This window comes from Oncorhynchus masou, chromosome 23 (genome assembly GCF_036934945.1).
Source record: "Oncorhynchus masou masou isolate Uvic2021 chromosome 23, UVic_Omas_1.1, whole genome shotgun sequence".
In the NCBI taxonomy this organism is placed as follows: Eukaryota; Metazoa; Chordata; class Actinopteri; order Salmoniformes; family Salmonidae; genus Oncorhynchus; species Oncorhynchus masou.
Window position 1 is genome coordinate 60,505,320 of NC_088234.1, and position 16,389 is coordinate 60,521,708.

Here is a 16,389-nt window from a genome sequence, read left to right on the forward strand (position 1 = left end):
AAGAAATAGCCTAATAATTTATCAACAATTTCAGCTAAATGTTCTGATCTGTTGCGTCAGCCACATTATCAACAAAAACAAATTACGCAGTGGTTGTATTAATTTGGGATCTATTGAATCCTACAACTGTCCCAGACTATATTTGGAATATTTATTTCAAGCACAGAATAGAATAGGTCGACTTTTGTAATATAGGGGATAGGAGATTGACAAGTTAGTGATTTTGCTGTTCATTAGGCCTCCTCATCTTGTTGGCTGATGAAAAGTAAATGTGGACAGTTCTTCCAATAGCTTCAATATGCACCTTGGAATTGGATCCGTCTGATTGAGAGGTGCTAATGGAGTGTGCAGCACTCAGGGAGAAGGGCACAACGCAGCACACTAGGTCAAGGGCAGAGTGGCCACTGGTCGCAAAAGGCAGGGATTTATTGGGGGTGCATTACAGCCACAAAGGGGATGCAGCTGGGAAATTCAAGGCATTATCAAGTGCTTGTCAAATTGTGAATGAGAGACTAAAGAAGTGTGTACAGCCTGCGCAAAAAAATAAAAATCAGAAATCATGCCTTTCAAGCAACTTTTTTCAAATTCATCATTAGACTCTCATCATGTAGCCTTACAATGTATTAAAAATCGAAACATATAGCCCAACATTTGTAGAACAACTAAAGTTACATAACTATAAATTAAGCACATAGGAATACATATTTCTTTGTTAACTGCTCAACACAGAATAGCCCAGTTATTTGCTTGACAATCACCGGCTGATGACATTTTGTGACTGCCACAGCCCCATACACATGCAGATCTCTGTGACATAGGGCTATATAAGCTGGGTTCTGTGTGCCATTGGATACTCGTCATCAGTATCCTACAGGCAACCAGACGTCTAGTTTGTTCACTGGATATTTAGCTTGCTTTCGATATTCTTAACATAGAGGGATGAGAAAACACATACTGCGTTGAGGTTGCCAGATTGGTCAGATTTCCCAATTAAATCCCCCTTTTGGTGTGTTATCATTGCAATGACAGCAGAGGAGCTTTGGAGGGGAGTTCTGGCGGAGACTGGCGCCGGAGCTCGGAAGGGTCGAGGGAAGAGGACCAAGAGGAAGATGACGAAAGATCTGAACTGAGGCCAGAACATCGGAGAAGGTAAGATTGATATATTGGATAGATCTATTTAATTCATAGCTATTTATATATCCCTATAACTCAATAATGTTACTTTATGTTGGAGACGGAGAGTAAATCCAAACCCCTGAGAGAACCAACACAAGCATTGGTTGGTATCATGTTTCTTTCCATCTTTGATGCCAAAGCTGAATTCGAGTTTGTGTATCGATGGCTAAAGTTTGATCTGAATTTCATTCTGCTAATGGGCATTAAACAGGCACTGTGTAGACTATTCATCTGTCACCAGTATTATTTTATTAATTACACTCATTTATAATGAACAAATCTGTTCTCTGTCTCTTATCTATCTGTTTCGTTTAAAAAGTGGAAATTAATCGGGTTATTTTATTGCTGACCTGTCTGCTACCCAGAAGGTCTCCCTGTCTTTCTTCTCTGGCTTTGTTCAAATCCTTCAAACCCTACAACTGTGACAAGATTGTGTAATCAGTGCCCTATTGGAAGAGAATAGGCGTGACTTCTCTTCCTATGTTCTTTTGATGTTTGGCTGCACCTCGTCACAGTGGTTGAAGTGCTGTCTACTCCCCTCCTAATCAGTGCCCCATCTGTCCCATCTGTCCTGGTCTCTCTGTAACTACTATTCTTTTGACAGTACCCCCTGTAAGGTAAAATAAAGTTGCTGCTTTGTTTCAGTTAGGATTGCAGTGGAGTTTAGAACAAAGCAATGCTCCTTCCTACCCTCTTTCTCTGTCAGGGCATCGGGGGGGTCCTGTGGCTGTGGGTTGAACGCAGCCCATCCTGAAGAGTGGGGCCATACAGAACATGTCCTGCCGTGTGGAGTCGGAGCAACAGGAACTACAGGAGGAGCTTCTGCGGCAGCGTGACGAATGAGATCGCAGGGTGAAGAGGGAGCGAGGGTGGACTGGCAACTCCTGGGGAGGCATCAGTCTGGGGCCCCCTGACCCTGGACCCAACGGAGGTATGTGTGTGTGTGTAACGCGTGCACACATTTTGAAGGTCCGTTTTGCCACCAAACATCAATCACTGTTACTGTATAGTGATATTACCTTAGATCAGATTGAATATTGTTGGTATATTATTGAAGCAAAGCTATCTGCATCCACCACACAGCGTCACCTCTGGCCTTGCTTTACTGGTAAAGGTTGTGAAACAGTAATAACAGTGTCATCCTCCAGCCAGGCATATTACAACACTGGGCCGTTCCTCACAGCATTTTGTCAGCATTCTATCTGCTCTGGTAATCAATAACCCTGCAGGACAGGTTGGGTCACTCTTTCCTTCTGAAAGCTCCAAATGCCTGCAGCCTCCACGGCGATGAGTCTTTCAATCGCCGCACCACACGGTAAAAGCTCAGTCCACTGTCCGTACCGTTGTCTGGAAGGAGGGTAAATGTCATCTGGCTAGCAGGGTTTAAAACAAGAAACTGAGAACCAATGGAGCCTAGCGAAACACAATGAAAGGCCCGGCAGACTGACAGGACTCTTTCCCTTCCACCTCTCTAACCCTAGGCTCTAACCCTAGGCTCTAACCCTAGGCTCTAGCCCTGGGCTCTAGCCCTGGGCTCTAACCCTAGGCTCTAACCCTGGGCTCTAACCCTAGGCTCTAACCCTAGGCTCTAGCCCTGGGCTCTAACCCTAGGCTCTAACCCTGGGCTCTAACCCTAGGCTCTAACCCTAGGCTCTAACCCTAGGCTCTAACCCTAGGCTCTAGCCCTGGGCTCTAACCCTAGGCTCTAACCCTGGGCTCTAACCCTAGGCTCTAACCCTAGGCTCTAACCCTAGGCTCTAACCCTAGGCTCTAACCCTCTAAACCCAACACCTGTGATGGTCGAAATTCACTACTAAATTCACTACATGTCTATGTCTTTGATATTAAAAATGATATATCAGGTCTTTGATACATTCTAGATCAAGTGAGAAGTCTGTGTTTTTGAGGGAGGGAGGGTGTGCAGGGCCATCAGACTCACTCTCACTGTACTGTAGTCTGAGAGAGGAAGAGTGGAGGCTGTCTGTAGGGCTGGGGGATAGCCCTGTATTCCTTTAGCACCTCATGACTGATGGAGAGCAAGATTAAAAAGAAGGTACAGTGGGGCTTTGTCCACATTTAGAAACTAATCCCTCTACCACCCACTCACCCCTTCCCTCTTGTTTCTCAGCTCTGTCCATTTGGCCCTTAACCCCTCCGATGGAGAACTTATTGTAGGGCCTGAATATTACAGTAGTCAAAAAGCTCAAACTTTCAGAATTGCAGAACTTGAGAATAAGTATGATTTATGGTGTTCCTCTGTCAAGGAAAGACGTATCTGAAATAGAACACTCTCTCTGCCTCTCCTCATCTCCCTGTGAGATGGAACACAATCAAACTGGTATTGTTCATCTGCCTCTCCAATCTATCCTCATCCCCCACCACCCCCACCTCTGTTTACGACTGAAACGCACCACAGAGAGAACAATCTCGGTTTAATTTTAGTCGTTCCCACACAGCACGACCAGGATTTATTTGTTATACATTTATTTTATATATTTATTTCTTCCAGTTGCCCAGGCAGTGCTTGGTTGGTTATTACATTTCCTGTTTTCCATTGTCTCCCTCTCTCTTGCTAGTCCAGCTGCAGTGTCAGCTCTGGCTCCTAGTCCCCACGGTGATTGATTGCCGTGCATCTGCGTAGACAGGATCCTAAATCACGGCTCTGGATTGGAGCGGGAAACGCACAACCTTTGACCTTCACCCTCCTATTCCTCAACCTGGGGTTAACCCCACCTCCTAACAGACACCTTTGCCAAGCCCGGCTCTAAAATCAAGGAAATGTCCTGTCGCTTCCCATCTCTTTCAGAATCCCATGTAGGAGCGTAGTGAGCGAATTACTGATACACCGCTGCAGAGCCAAATCATTGACAGACTATTTACGTTTATTTCCAGATATATTTACATGCCATCAAATGTTGTGAAATGAATACTGTTATGGTGGCTTACAACATTCCATTTAAACGAGCTCCATGTAGTGAATGTCATGTGTTTGTTAACAATTGGTTTTGGATTCGTGTGGGTTGCCCACAGAAAGGATTCTCTACTGTGTTAGCCGTGGAGTACACTAATAAACAATATCCACACAAGTCCGATTTGCCTGTGTTGTAAACAACAGTCTGGTGTTAAAATGATCTTTTCAACAGTCTGATGGTAATAGAAGCTGTCCAACAGTTTGATGGTAATTGAAGCTGTCCAACAGTCTGATGGTGACAGAAGTTGTTCAACATTCTGATGGTAATAGAAGCTGTTCAACAGTCTGATGGCCTGGTAATAGAAGTTGTTCAACAGTCTGATGGTGATAGAAGCTGTTCAACAGTCGATGGTAATATATGTTGTTCAACAGTCTGATGGCCTTGTAATAGAAGCTGTTCAACAGTCTGATGGTAATAGAAGTTGTCCAACATTTTGATGGTAATAGAAGCTGTTCAACAGTCTGATGGTAATAGAAGCTGTCCAACAGTCTGATGGCCTGGTAATAGAAGCTGTTCAACAGTCTGATGGTAATAGAAGCTGTTCAACAGTCTGATGGTAATAGAAGCTGTTCAACAGTCTGATGGTGATAGAAGCTGTTCAACAGTCTGATGGTAATAGAAGCTGTTCAACAGTCTGATGGTAATAGAAGCTGTTCAGCAGTATGATGGTAATAGAAGCTGTTCAGCAGTCTGATGGTAATAGAAGCTGTTCAACAGTCTGATAGTAATAGAAGCTGTTCAGCAGTATGATGGTAATAGAAGCTGTTCAGCAGTCTGATGGTAATAGAAGCTGTTCAACAGTCTGATGGTAATAGAAGCTGTTCAGCAGTATGATGGTAATAGAAGCTGTTCAGCAGTCTGATGGTAATAGAAGCTGTTCAACAGTCTGATGGTAATAGAAGCTGTTCAGCAGTCTCATGGTAATAGAAGCTGTTCAGCAGTATGATGGTAATAGAAGCTGTTCAGCAGTCTGATGGTAATAGAAGCTGTTCAGCAGTATGATGGTAATAGAAGCTGTTCAGCAGTCTGATGGTAATAGAAGCTGTTCAACAGTCTGATGGTAATAGAAGCTGTTCAGCAGTCTGATGGTAATAGAAGCTGTTCAACAGTCTGATGGTAATAGACGCTGTTCAGCAGTATGATGGTAATAGAAGCTGTTCAGCAGTCTGATGGTAATAGAAGCTGTTCAACAGTCTGATGGTAATAGAAGCTGTTCAGCAGTCTCATGGTAATAGAACCTGTCCAACAGTCTACTGGTCTGGCGATAGTTGATTTCTGGACTCTCAAGCCCAGCACCTGCACTTTCTCTGTCTGTCAGACTGTAACTGGGTGAACAGTCTGTGGCTCAGGTGACTGAGTTCCTTAATGATCTTCTTGGTCATCCTTTGACATCACCCCGGTTATGCGTTGTTCCTAACCGCACCACCCTCTGGAGTTGCGGTTGAGGGCTGTGCAGTTGCCGTACCAGACGGGGATGCAGCCCGACAGAATGCCCTCGTGCATCTGTATAAGTTTGTGAGGGTCTTAAAGGGCAATGCCGAATTTCTTCAGCCTCCTGAGGTTGTAGTGGCACTTTTGCACCTTCTTCACCACGGTGTCTGTGTGGCGAGACCATTTCAGGTCCTCAATGATGTGCACGCAGAGGAACTTGAAGCTTTTGACCCTATCCACTGCGGCCTCGTCGATGAGGATGGGGGCATTCGCCCTCTGTCTCCTGTAGTCCATGATCAGCTCCTTCGTTTTGTTGACGTTGAGGGAGAGGTTATGTTCCTGGCACCACTCCGCCAGGGCTCTAACTTCCTCCCTGTACGCCATCTCATCATTGTTGGTAACCAGGCCTACCACTGTAATGTCGTCTGCAAACTTGATGATTTGAGTTGGAGTCATGCGTGGCCACGCAGTCATGGGTGAACAGGGATTACAGGAGTGGGCTGAGCACGCACCCCTGAGCCCCTGTGTTGAGGGTCAGCATGGAGGAGGTGTTGCCTACCCTCACCACCTGGGATCAGCCCGTCAGGAAATCTAGGATGTAGTTTTTCAGGTCAGGGTTCAGACCCAAGGCCCTGATCTTAGTGACGAGCTTGGAGGACACTATGGTGTTGATAGCTGACCTGCAGTCGAGGAACAGCATTCTGACATCATCAGTCCAAATAGCTCCTCTCTTACAGGTCATATGAAATTAATTTTATATTACATTTCTTGTTTATTGGAAGCTGTAACCTGGGTTAACATGCATATTCATTCCCCTGGAATTCACCTTTTATCTCCATGTTTTTTTTACTGCTTTGTTATTTCATGTTTTTACTGAAACTTACGAAGACTTTGACTCCTGAGTGATCGAGGTGAGTGCTCTTCAAATACTAACCTAAAATGTTGGAATCTGGTACCATGATATTAACTCCGCCCAAAACAGTGTATCAGGGCATGTAGCAATGTCTGTAGTTTGACAAAGCAGGGCAGACACCACGCTGTAGCGTAGTGCTATTTACTGGCTTTGAAGAAAAGCGTCTGGGATCCCTTTGATGGTTGATGTTCCCGGTCCCTGGGAGAGCTGGGTTTGATCCGTGGAGACTAGCTGGGAGGATGTCTGTGTCTCCCCTGCTGCTTGCCGGAACTCCTTGCTTGGTGAGGAACATCACTTGGTTGAGGAGCCAGCTGCCAATGGGCCTCTCAACATCCCTGATCAAAGAGCCTGAACCACAGCTGAACTCACTGAGGGAAATTGGAAAGGATATGACCCCGGAGCGCTCACACATAAACACAGGCCCTAGCACAGACATGCTGAAATCTGTGTATTACACACTGTATGAAAAAGGGCAAACGACTTGTATGTTTACACTCACTGATACATCTCACCTGCTTCACTCCTACCCAGACACTCACGATATGTCTACATTAGGGCTGGGGATTGTCAGGGGCCTCATGATACAATATTTTCACGATACTTAGGTGCCGATACGATATGTATTGCGATTATCACGATTCTATATATATTGCGAATCAATGCTGGGATTCGATGCTGGGATTTGATGCTGCGCAGAGACGAGAGAGAGCATGAGCAAATTAGTTTTGATCAGTCATGGAAATAAAAGTGCTGAAAACATGTTGAACTATAGGATGAAAATTACCAGAGTTTTGACAAAAGTTCAGTCAACTAATGACTAATGTAGCTATCGCTACCTAACATCATTCCTACCCCAGCACTAACTGAGGGTTGGTGGGGGTAGGGGGCTAAAGGTAATCTCTAAACACCCCCCCCCCAGCATTGATAACAACATGATTCCTACTCATGCACCTACATGATCTATGTCTTCCAAAGGACAGTTTTATGCCTTCTGGCTGCCAGAGAGAGACTGTAGGCACAGACAGCCATGTTGTCAGAACCGAGGTCTCACTGCAACTCTACCCCCCTAACGGAGGAAATGATGTGACTTTTCCATTTCGGTAAATGAAGGGAAGTACGGTGATATGAATATGGCGGTGATATGGATATTGCTAATACAGTATGTTGTTATCAGAGGCACCCGTCAGAGAGGATATTGGAATATAGACGGAGTCGATTACAAAATGTTTTGATAAACAGACACACCTGTCAATTGGCACCCAAAACAAACTCCTCGCCATCCTCATCAATCCTTATTATGGGGCCGAGAGAGAGAGAAGAGAGGGGCTTCGGAGATTCAGAGATACATTTAGCTTCCCCATCCAGTTGGAGTAGATCTCTCCCGGTAATGATGGTGCTTTCCATTTAGACTAATTGAAAACAAATGGATGTAGTGAAGGGCCTAAACTAACAGGGACCATCCATAGAGGTTATCTTGCAGGGGTGTGATACACAGAGCTTCTGAAATCCACCCCAAAGTATTAAGCCGCTGTAATAAAATCAATTTATACCTGCGGTAATGGACTCCCTTATCGTGTGCCACAGACACGAGCACACACATGGCACAGACACACACACCACTAATTCCACAGTGATTCATAAGGCTAGGTGAATTTGTTGGCAGTTCATTTTTCATCCCGGATTTAAGGTGTATTATGCATTACACAGGTTCTAGATTAAAAGTTGGATGAAAATATATCCTCTGATAATTGGAAAGAAACACTTGTACCTGAATTCTAAGATAAAGTCGGGCTGTGGGGGAATGTCAGCGTATAGATAGGTCTGCAGACATCCGGTTTAAGATGGATAACGTGGGTCGGAAGGCTGCCATCCTTTCCATTGCACTCCTAGACCCCCTACACTCTGCTTTGTGGTACAGTCCACATGAGATGTTATTCTCAATGACCCGTGAGCCACTGTGTTTGTTCTGTTCTAATTCTGAAGACACTCCTGCCTGACCAGGTTTCACACACCTCCCCTATACAATCTGCAAATCAGGTCCTTGAGCTGTGATTGGCCAGTGAGTGGCTGAATGGTGCCGCCAGCCACCTGGCAGATGCTTAGATGACAGATGAGTCACACGGATGAAAGCCAGAGCAGAGAGATGTCCTTACCTCTATTCTTTATAAAAAGAAATGGTGGTGATGTTGCTTTTGAATATTAACATGCTGAGTACTTGACTTCCCCCTTAATGCCTGGCAGGCTGATTTAAAGCTCTCGTTCCCTAACATGTGAGCTGTGGTTGCCTGAACCGTACTCTCCTCTTGATCATAGAAGCACAACTATAGTTTCGTATTGAAAGAGGGAGAGTACCGGTGAGAAGAGCACTTAGAGACCGAGATAAAAACTGTGGAAAAATAGTGTTTTTCCATGGGACCCAAATTAGACCAGGTTGTGTCGCAACTTAAAATTCACATCACAATTTATTTCTCCAAAATACAATCTAGAAAGCTGTTTTTAATGCTATATGGATAGTAAATGTAGCAATTATAAGGGAACAACATTCCCACGTTCTCCTTCAATAATTAAAACTGAGAGAATGTTAGTATTTTACTAGGCAAGTCAGTTAAGAACAAATTCTTATTTTCAATGACAGCCTAGGAACAGTGGGTTAACTGCCTGTTCAGGGGCAGAACGACAGATGTGTACCTTGTCAGCTCGGGGGTTTGAACTTGCAACCTTCCAGTTACTAGTCCAACTCTCTAACCACTAGGCTAACCATTCTAAAAATATATATTTATATTGAACACTCAATAAAAATATAAACGCAACATGTAAAGTGTTAGTTCCATGTTTCATGAGCTGAAATAAAAGATCCCAGAAATTGTCCATACGCACAAAAATCTTATTTCTCTCAAATGTTGTACACAAATGTGTTTACATCCCTGTTAGTGAGCATTTCTCCTTTGCCAAGAAGCTGATTTAATCAGCTTGATCATTTCAAATCAAATGTTATTCGTCACATGCGCCGAATACAACAGGTTACAGTGAAATGCTTACTTACGAGCCCCAGCCAACAGTGCAGTTTCAAAAAATACTGATAAGAATAAGAGATAAAAGTTACAATTAATTAAAGAGGGGCAGTAAAAAATAACAATGTATATACAGGGGGGTGCCAGTACAGAGTCAATGTCACTAGTTGGTTGAGGAAGTATGTACGTGTAGGTAGAGTTAATAAAGTGACTATGCATAGATGACAACAGATAGTGGCAGTGGTGAGGGGAGGGGGAGGGCAGGCAATGCGAATAGTCTGGCTTGTCAATTGACTAGATGTTCAGGAGTCTTATGGCTGTTTAGAAACCTCTTGGACCTAGACTTGGCAGTCTGGTACCGCTTGCCGTGTGGTAGCAGAGAGAACAGTTTATGGCGAGGATGGCTGGAGTCTTTAACAATTTTCAGGGCCTTCCTCTGACACCGCCTGGTGTAGAGGTCCTGGATGGCAGGAAGCTTGGTCCCAGTGATGTACTGGGCCAGACGCACTACCTTCTGTAGTGCCTTGAGGTCGGAGCCCGAGCAGTTGCCATACCAGGCAGTGATGCAACCCGTCAGGATGCTCTCGATGGTGCAGCTGTATAACCTTTGGAGGATCTGAGGACCTATGCCAAATCTTTTCGGTCTCCAGAGGGGGAATAGGTTTTGTCGTGCCCGCTTCACGACTGCCATGGTGTGCTTGGACCATGTTAGTTTGTTGGTGATGTGGACACCAAGGAACTTGAAGCTCTCAACTTGCTCCACTGCAGCCCCGTCGATGAGAGTGGGGGCATGCTCGGTCCTCTTTTTCAAGTAGTCCACAGTCATCTCCTTTGCATTGAGGAGGCTGTTGTCCTGGCACCATACGGCCAGGTCTCTGACCTCCTCCCTATAGGCTGTCTTGTTGTTATCGGTGATCAGGTCTACCACTGTGTCATCTGCAAATTTAATGATGGTGTTGGAGTCATGCCTGGCCGCGCAGTCATAAGTGAACAGGGAGTATAGGAGGGGACTGAGCACGCACCCCTGAGGGGTCCCTGTGTTGAGGATCAGTGTAGCGGATGTGTTGTTACCTACCCTTACTACCCGGGGGTGGCCCATCAGGAAGTCCAGGATTCAGTTGTGGAGGGAAGTGTTTAGTGCCAGTGTCCTTAGATTATTGATGAGCTTTGAGGGCATTATGGTGTTGAAAGCTGAGCTGTAGTCAATGAATAGCATTCTCACATAGGTGTTCCTTTTGTCCAGGTGGGTACAGGGCAGTGTGGAGTGCAATAGAGACTGCATCATCTGTGGATCTGATGGGGATCAATGCAAAATGGAGTGGGTCTAGGGTTTCTGGGATGATGGTGTTGGGAGCCATGACCAACTTTTTAAAGCACTTCAAGACTACGGACGTGAGTGCTACAGGTCGGTAGTCATTTAGGCAGGTTACCTTAGTGTTCTTGGGCACAGGCACTATGGTGGTCTGATTAAAACATGTTGCCATTAAATACTCTGCAGGGAAAGGTTGAAAATGTCAGTGAAGACACTTGCTAATTGGTCAGTGCATGCTCGCAGTACACGTCCTGGTAATCTGTCTGGCCCTGCTGCCTTGTGAGTTTTTATCTGTCTAAAGGTCTTACTCACATTGGCTGCGGAGAGCGTGATCACACAGTCTTCCAGTACAGCTGGTGCTCTCATGCATGTTTCAGTGTTATTTGCCTCGAAGCAGGCATAGAAGTAGTTTGGCTTGTCCGGTAGGCTCCTGTCACTGGGCATCTTTCGGCTGTGTTTCCCTTTGTAGTCTGTAATAGTTTGCAGGCCCTGCCACATCCGACGAGTGTCAGAGCCGGTGTAGTACGACTCGATCTTAGTTCTGCATTGACACTTTTTTTGATGGTTTGTCGGAGGGCATAGCGACATTTCTTATAAGCTTCCGGGTTAGAGTCCCGCTCCTTAAAAGTGGCAGCTCTAGCCTTTAACTCAGTGCTGATTTCTGGTTGGGGTATTTGCGTACGGTCACTGTGTGGATACGACGTCATCGATGCACTTATTGATGAAGCCAATGACAGAAGTGCTGTACTCCTCAATGCCACTGGAGGAATCCCAAAACATATTCCAGTCTGTGTTAGCAAAACAGTCCTGTAGCTTAGCATCTGCTTCATCTGACCACATTTTGCTTCCTGCTTTTGCTTGTAAGCTGGAATCAGGAGGATAGAATTATGTTCAGATTTGCCAAATGGAGGGCGAGGGAGCGCTATGTATGCATCTCTGTTTGAGGAGTATAGATGGTCCAGAGTTCTTTTCCCTCTGGTTGCACATTTAACATGCTGGTAGAAATTTGGTAAAACTGATTTAATTTTCCCAGCATTAAAGTCCCCGGCCACTGGGAGCGCCACCTCTGGGTGAGAGTTTTCTTGTTTGCTTATGGCAGAATACAACTCATTCAATGCTATCTTAGTGCCAGCCTCTGACTGCTGTTGTATGTAAAGAGCTACAAAGAATATAGATGAAAACTCTCTTGGTAGGTAATGAGGTATTCTACCTCAGGCGAGCAATGGCTCGAGAATTCCTTAGATATCGTGCACCAGCTGTTGTCTACTAAAACACATAGACCGCCGCCCCTCGTCTTATCAGACTCCGCTGTTCTATCCTGCCGATAGATCATATAACCAGCCAGCTGTATGTTGATGTTGTCGTCGTTCAGCCACGACTCTGTGATGCATAAGATGTTACAGTTTTTAATGTCCCGTTGGTAATTTAATCTTCCCAATAACTCGTCCATTTTATTGTCCAAAGATTGCATGTTTGCGAGCAGAATTGAGGGGAGTGGGGGTTTATTTGATCACCTCCTACTCCTCAGAAGGCAGCCCGCCCTTCGGCCTCTCTTTCTCTGCCTCCTCTTCCCGCAGATCACGGGGGTCGGGGTCTGTTCCTGAGGGAGCCGTATATCCTCCGCCTCGGGCTTGTCAGAGTCGTGAAAGTAAAAAAAGGATTCTGCTAGTAATCGCAGTCCTAATGTCTTGAAGTTATTTTCGGTCATAAGAGACAGTGGCGGAAAGATTATGTACAAAAATAGTAAAAAATAAGTTACAAACAACGCAGATAAACAAATTTAAAAAACACAATCGGTTGGGGGCACATAAAACGTCTGCCTTCTGCTCTGGCGCCATTTTAGTCACACAGGTGCACCTTGTGCTGAAGACAAAAAATGCCACTCTAAGAAGTGCAGTTTTTGTATTTCAATTTAAAGTTTTATTAAGTTTTCTTGTTTCTCAATCAACCAACAAAACACATTCCACATGCACAGATGTGACAGGCTTAAAAAATTTAAAAGTCAAAAAATATAATAATAATACATTTGAAAAAATTAAAAATTAAAATAAAATTAAAATGAATGATAAAGTCAAATAAAAACATTTATTTTTCTTAATCTATTTATTTTCCTTGGTGCGTATATATATATATATATATATATATATACATACATACATACATACATACATACATACATACATACATACATACATACATACATACATACATACATACATACATACATACGCACACGTACTCAAAAACAAAAAAACATATAACACTTGCAGCAGCACTATCAAGGTTCTTATCAGCTATTTCTAGCTTTCGCTGAGACGATTGGCCAATAATTAGTTTTTAGGTTTTACAGTACCTTACACAACATGTATCTGCGCATTTCCCTAGTCACCCCGTTCACTCTGTCCAGTTTGAAATATAGTTGAATAGTGGAGACCAGAATCTATCAAACTTGGGCTGTCTCTTGTGGAGGTCATAAGTGAGCTTTTCAAGAGGAAGAAAGTCAACAATCTGGTCAATCCACATTTTAAATGTAGGAGGGATATTAGAGGCCCACAATAGAAGACTACATTTCTTAGCAAAGTATGTAATAGTCATAAGCAAATTATCTCTGTCAGGATCAAGAACAAAGTCCTGCTGGGCAATAGATACATGGGGTCATATCAAACTGTACCTCTAGTATTTTCTGTGCAGCAGTATGTATAGATTGCCAGAATCTGGCAATCTCTCTACAGCTCCAAAATACATGCATATTAGGTTACACTTTCAGAGGTACATCTTTTACAGTTAGGAGACATATCTGTTTTCATTCTATGGAGTCTCAAAGGAGTATAATAAAAATTGTACAAAAATTTGTAATTAGATTCTTTCATTTTTACATAGGTAGAGGAGCAGTATACCCTGTCGCAAACCTCCGCCCATAACTCATCACTGATAGTCAGACCAAGGTCCTTTTCCCAGATTATTTTCAAAGGAGTAAAGGAGGTGTCACGCCTTGGACTTAGTATTTTGTGTTTTAGTTAATTAGTTGGTCAGGCCAGGGTGTGACATGGGTTTATTGTTTGTTGTATTCTTAGTGGGGTTTTTTAGTTATTGGGATTGTGGCTGATTAGGGGTGTGTGTTACATAGGTTTGGCTGCCTGAGGCGGTTCTCAATCAGAGTCAGGTGATTCTCGTTGTCTCTGATTGGGAACCGTATTTAGGTAGCCTGGGTTTCACTTTGTATTTCGTGGGTGATTGTTCCTGTCTCTGTGTTAGTGTTCACCAGACAGGCTGTATAGGTTTTTCACGTTCCGTTTATCGTTTTTGTTTTTTCATGTATCGTCGTTTGTTCAATTAATAAACATGAGTAACCAACACGCTGCATTTCGGTCCGACTCTCTTTCGACAAACGAAGAACGTCGTTACTGAATCACCCACCACACACGGACTGAGCAGCGTGTTAACAGGCAGGAGCTACACGAGAGGCAACAGAAGCAGCTTCAGTGGGAGAGGCTACACCATTTGGAGAATTGGACATGGGAGGAGGAACTGGACGGAAAAGGACCCTGGGCTCAGCCTGGTGATTATCGCCGCCCCAAGGAGGAATTAGAAGCGGCTAAAGCGGAGAGGCGCTGGTATGAGGAGGCAGCACGGCGACGTGGATGGAAGCCCGGGAATCAGCCCCAAAAAATTCTTGGGGGGGGCTATCAGGGAGTATGGCTGCGTCAGGTAGGAGACCTGCGCAAACTCCCTGTGCTTATCGGGGGGCTAGAGAGACCGGGCAGGCACCGTGTTATGCAGTGGTGCACACGGTGTCCCCAGTGCGGGTGCATAGCCCGGTGCGGTATATTTCAGCTCCGCGTATCGGCCGGGCTAGATTGAGCGTCGAGCCAAATGCCATGAAGCCGGCTCTACGCATCTGGTCCCCAGTGCGTCTCCTTGGGCCGGCTTACATGGCACCAGCCTTGCGCTCGGTGTCTCCGGTTCACCTACATAGCCCAGTGCGGGCTATTCCTCCTCGCAGCACTGGCAGGGCAACCGAGAGTATTCAACCAGGTAAGGTTGGGCAGGCTCGGTGCTCAAGAACTCCAGTGCGCCTGCACGGTCCGGTCTATCCAGTACCACCTCCACACCCCAGCCCTCCGGTAGCAGCTCCCCGCACTAGGCTTCCTGTGCGTGTCCTCGGCCCAATACCACCAGTGCCAGCACCACGCATCAGGCCTACAGTGCGCCTCGCCTCAACTGCCCTGTCGGAGCCTTTCTCCTCTCCAGCGCTGCCGGAGCCTCCTGCCTGTTCGGAGCAGCTTGAGCTGCTAGTCTGCATGGAGCAGCTAGAGCTGCCAGTCTGCAAGGAGCTGCCAGACTGCATGGAGCAGCCAGAACTGCCAGTCTGCATGGAGCAGCTAGAGCTGCCAGTCTGCATGGAGCAGCTAGAGCTGCCAGTCTGCAAGGAGCTGCCAGTCTGCATGGAGCAGCCAGAGCTGCCAGTCTGCATGGAGCAGCTAGAGCTGCCAGTCTGCAAGGAGCTGCCAGTCTGCATGGAGCAGCCAGAGCTGCCAGTCTGCATGGAGCAGCCAGAGCCGCCAGTCAGCATGGAGCAGCCAGAGCCGCCAGTCAGCATGGAGCAGCCAGAGCCGTCAGTCAGCATGAAGCAGCCATAGCCGTCAGTCTGCCAGGATCTGCCAGTCAGCCAGACTCTTCCAGATCTGCCAGTCAGCCAGACTCTTCCAGATCTGCCAGTCAGCCAGACACTTCCAGATCTGCCAGTCAGCCAGACTCTTCCAGATCTGCCAGACAGCCAGACTCTTCCAGATCTGCCAGTCAGCCAGACTCTTCCAGATCTGCCAGTCAGCCAGACTCTTCCAGATCTGCCAGTCAGCCAGACTCTTCCAGATCTGCCAGTCAGCCAGATTCTTCCAGATCTGCCAGTCAGCCAGACTCTTCCAGATCTGCCATTCAGCCAGACTCTTCCAGATCTGCCAGTCAGCCAGACTCTTCCAGATCCGCCAGTCAGCCAGGATCCGCCAGTCAGCCAGGATCCGCCAGTCAGCAAGGATCTGCCAGATCTGCTAGTCAGCCAGGTTCCGCCAGTCAGCCAGGATCTGCCGGAACCACCAGCAAGCCAGGATCTGGTAGATCCATCAACCTGTCTGAGCTTCCTCTCACTCCTGAGCTTCCTCTCACTCCTGAGCTTCCTCTCACTCCTGAGCTTCCTCTCACTCCTGAGCTTTCTCTCAGTCCCGAGCTTTCTCTCAGTCCCGAGCTTTCTCTCAGTCCCGAGCTGCCTTCAGTACCGAGCTGCCCCTCAGTCCCGAGCTGCCTCAGTCCCGAGCTGCCCCTCAGTCACGAGCTGCTCCTCAGTTCAGTGGGGTTCTGGGTGAGGACTATTAGGCCATGGTTGGCGGCGAGGGTGGATCATCCCAGGACGCGAAGGGGAGGAACTATGACATTTATGAAGTGGGGTCCACGTCCTGAGCCGGAACCGCCACCATGGACAGACGCCCACCCGGACCCTCCCTATGGTTTTGAGGTGCGTTCGGGAGTCCGCACCTTAGGGGGGGGTTCTGTCACGCCTTGGTCTTAGTATTTTGTGTT

The 16,389-nt window shown here is 46.1% G+C and overlaps 1 protein-coding gene across 2 annotated transcripts in view; it reads left to right on the plus strand.

The window, feature by feature from the left end:
* The window catches only part of LOC135511142 (small ribosomal subunit protein uS5m-like), a 245,329-nt gene that overhangs the window by 209,567 nt on the left and 19,373 nt on the right, over positions 1-16,389 (plus strand). For both annotated transcript variants that reach the window (XR_010451216.1, XR_010451217.1), the window contains 2 exons: positions 1,030-1,149; positions 1,883-2,107. The gene's annotated coding sequence lies outside the window, so the exon portion shown is untranslated. The remainder of the gene's footprint in view (positions 1-1,029; positions 1,150-1,882; positions 2,108-16,389) is intronic.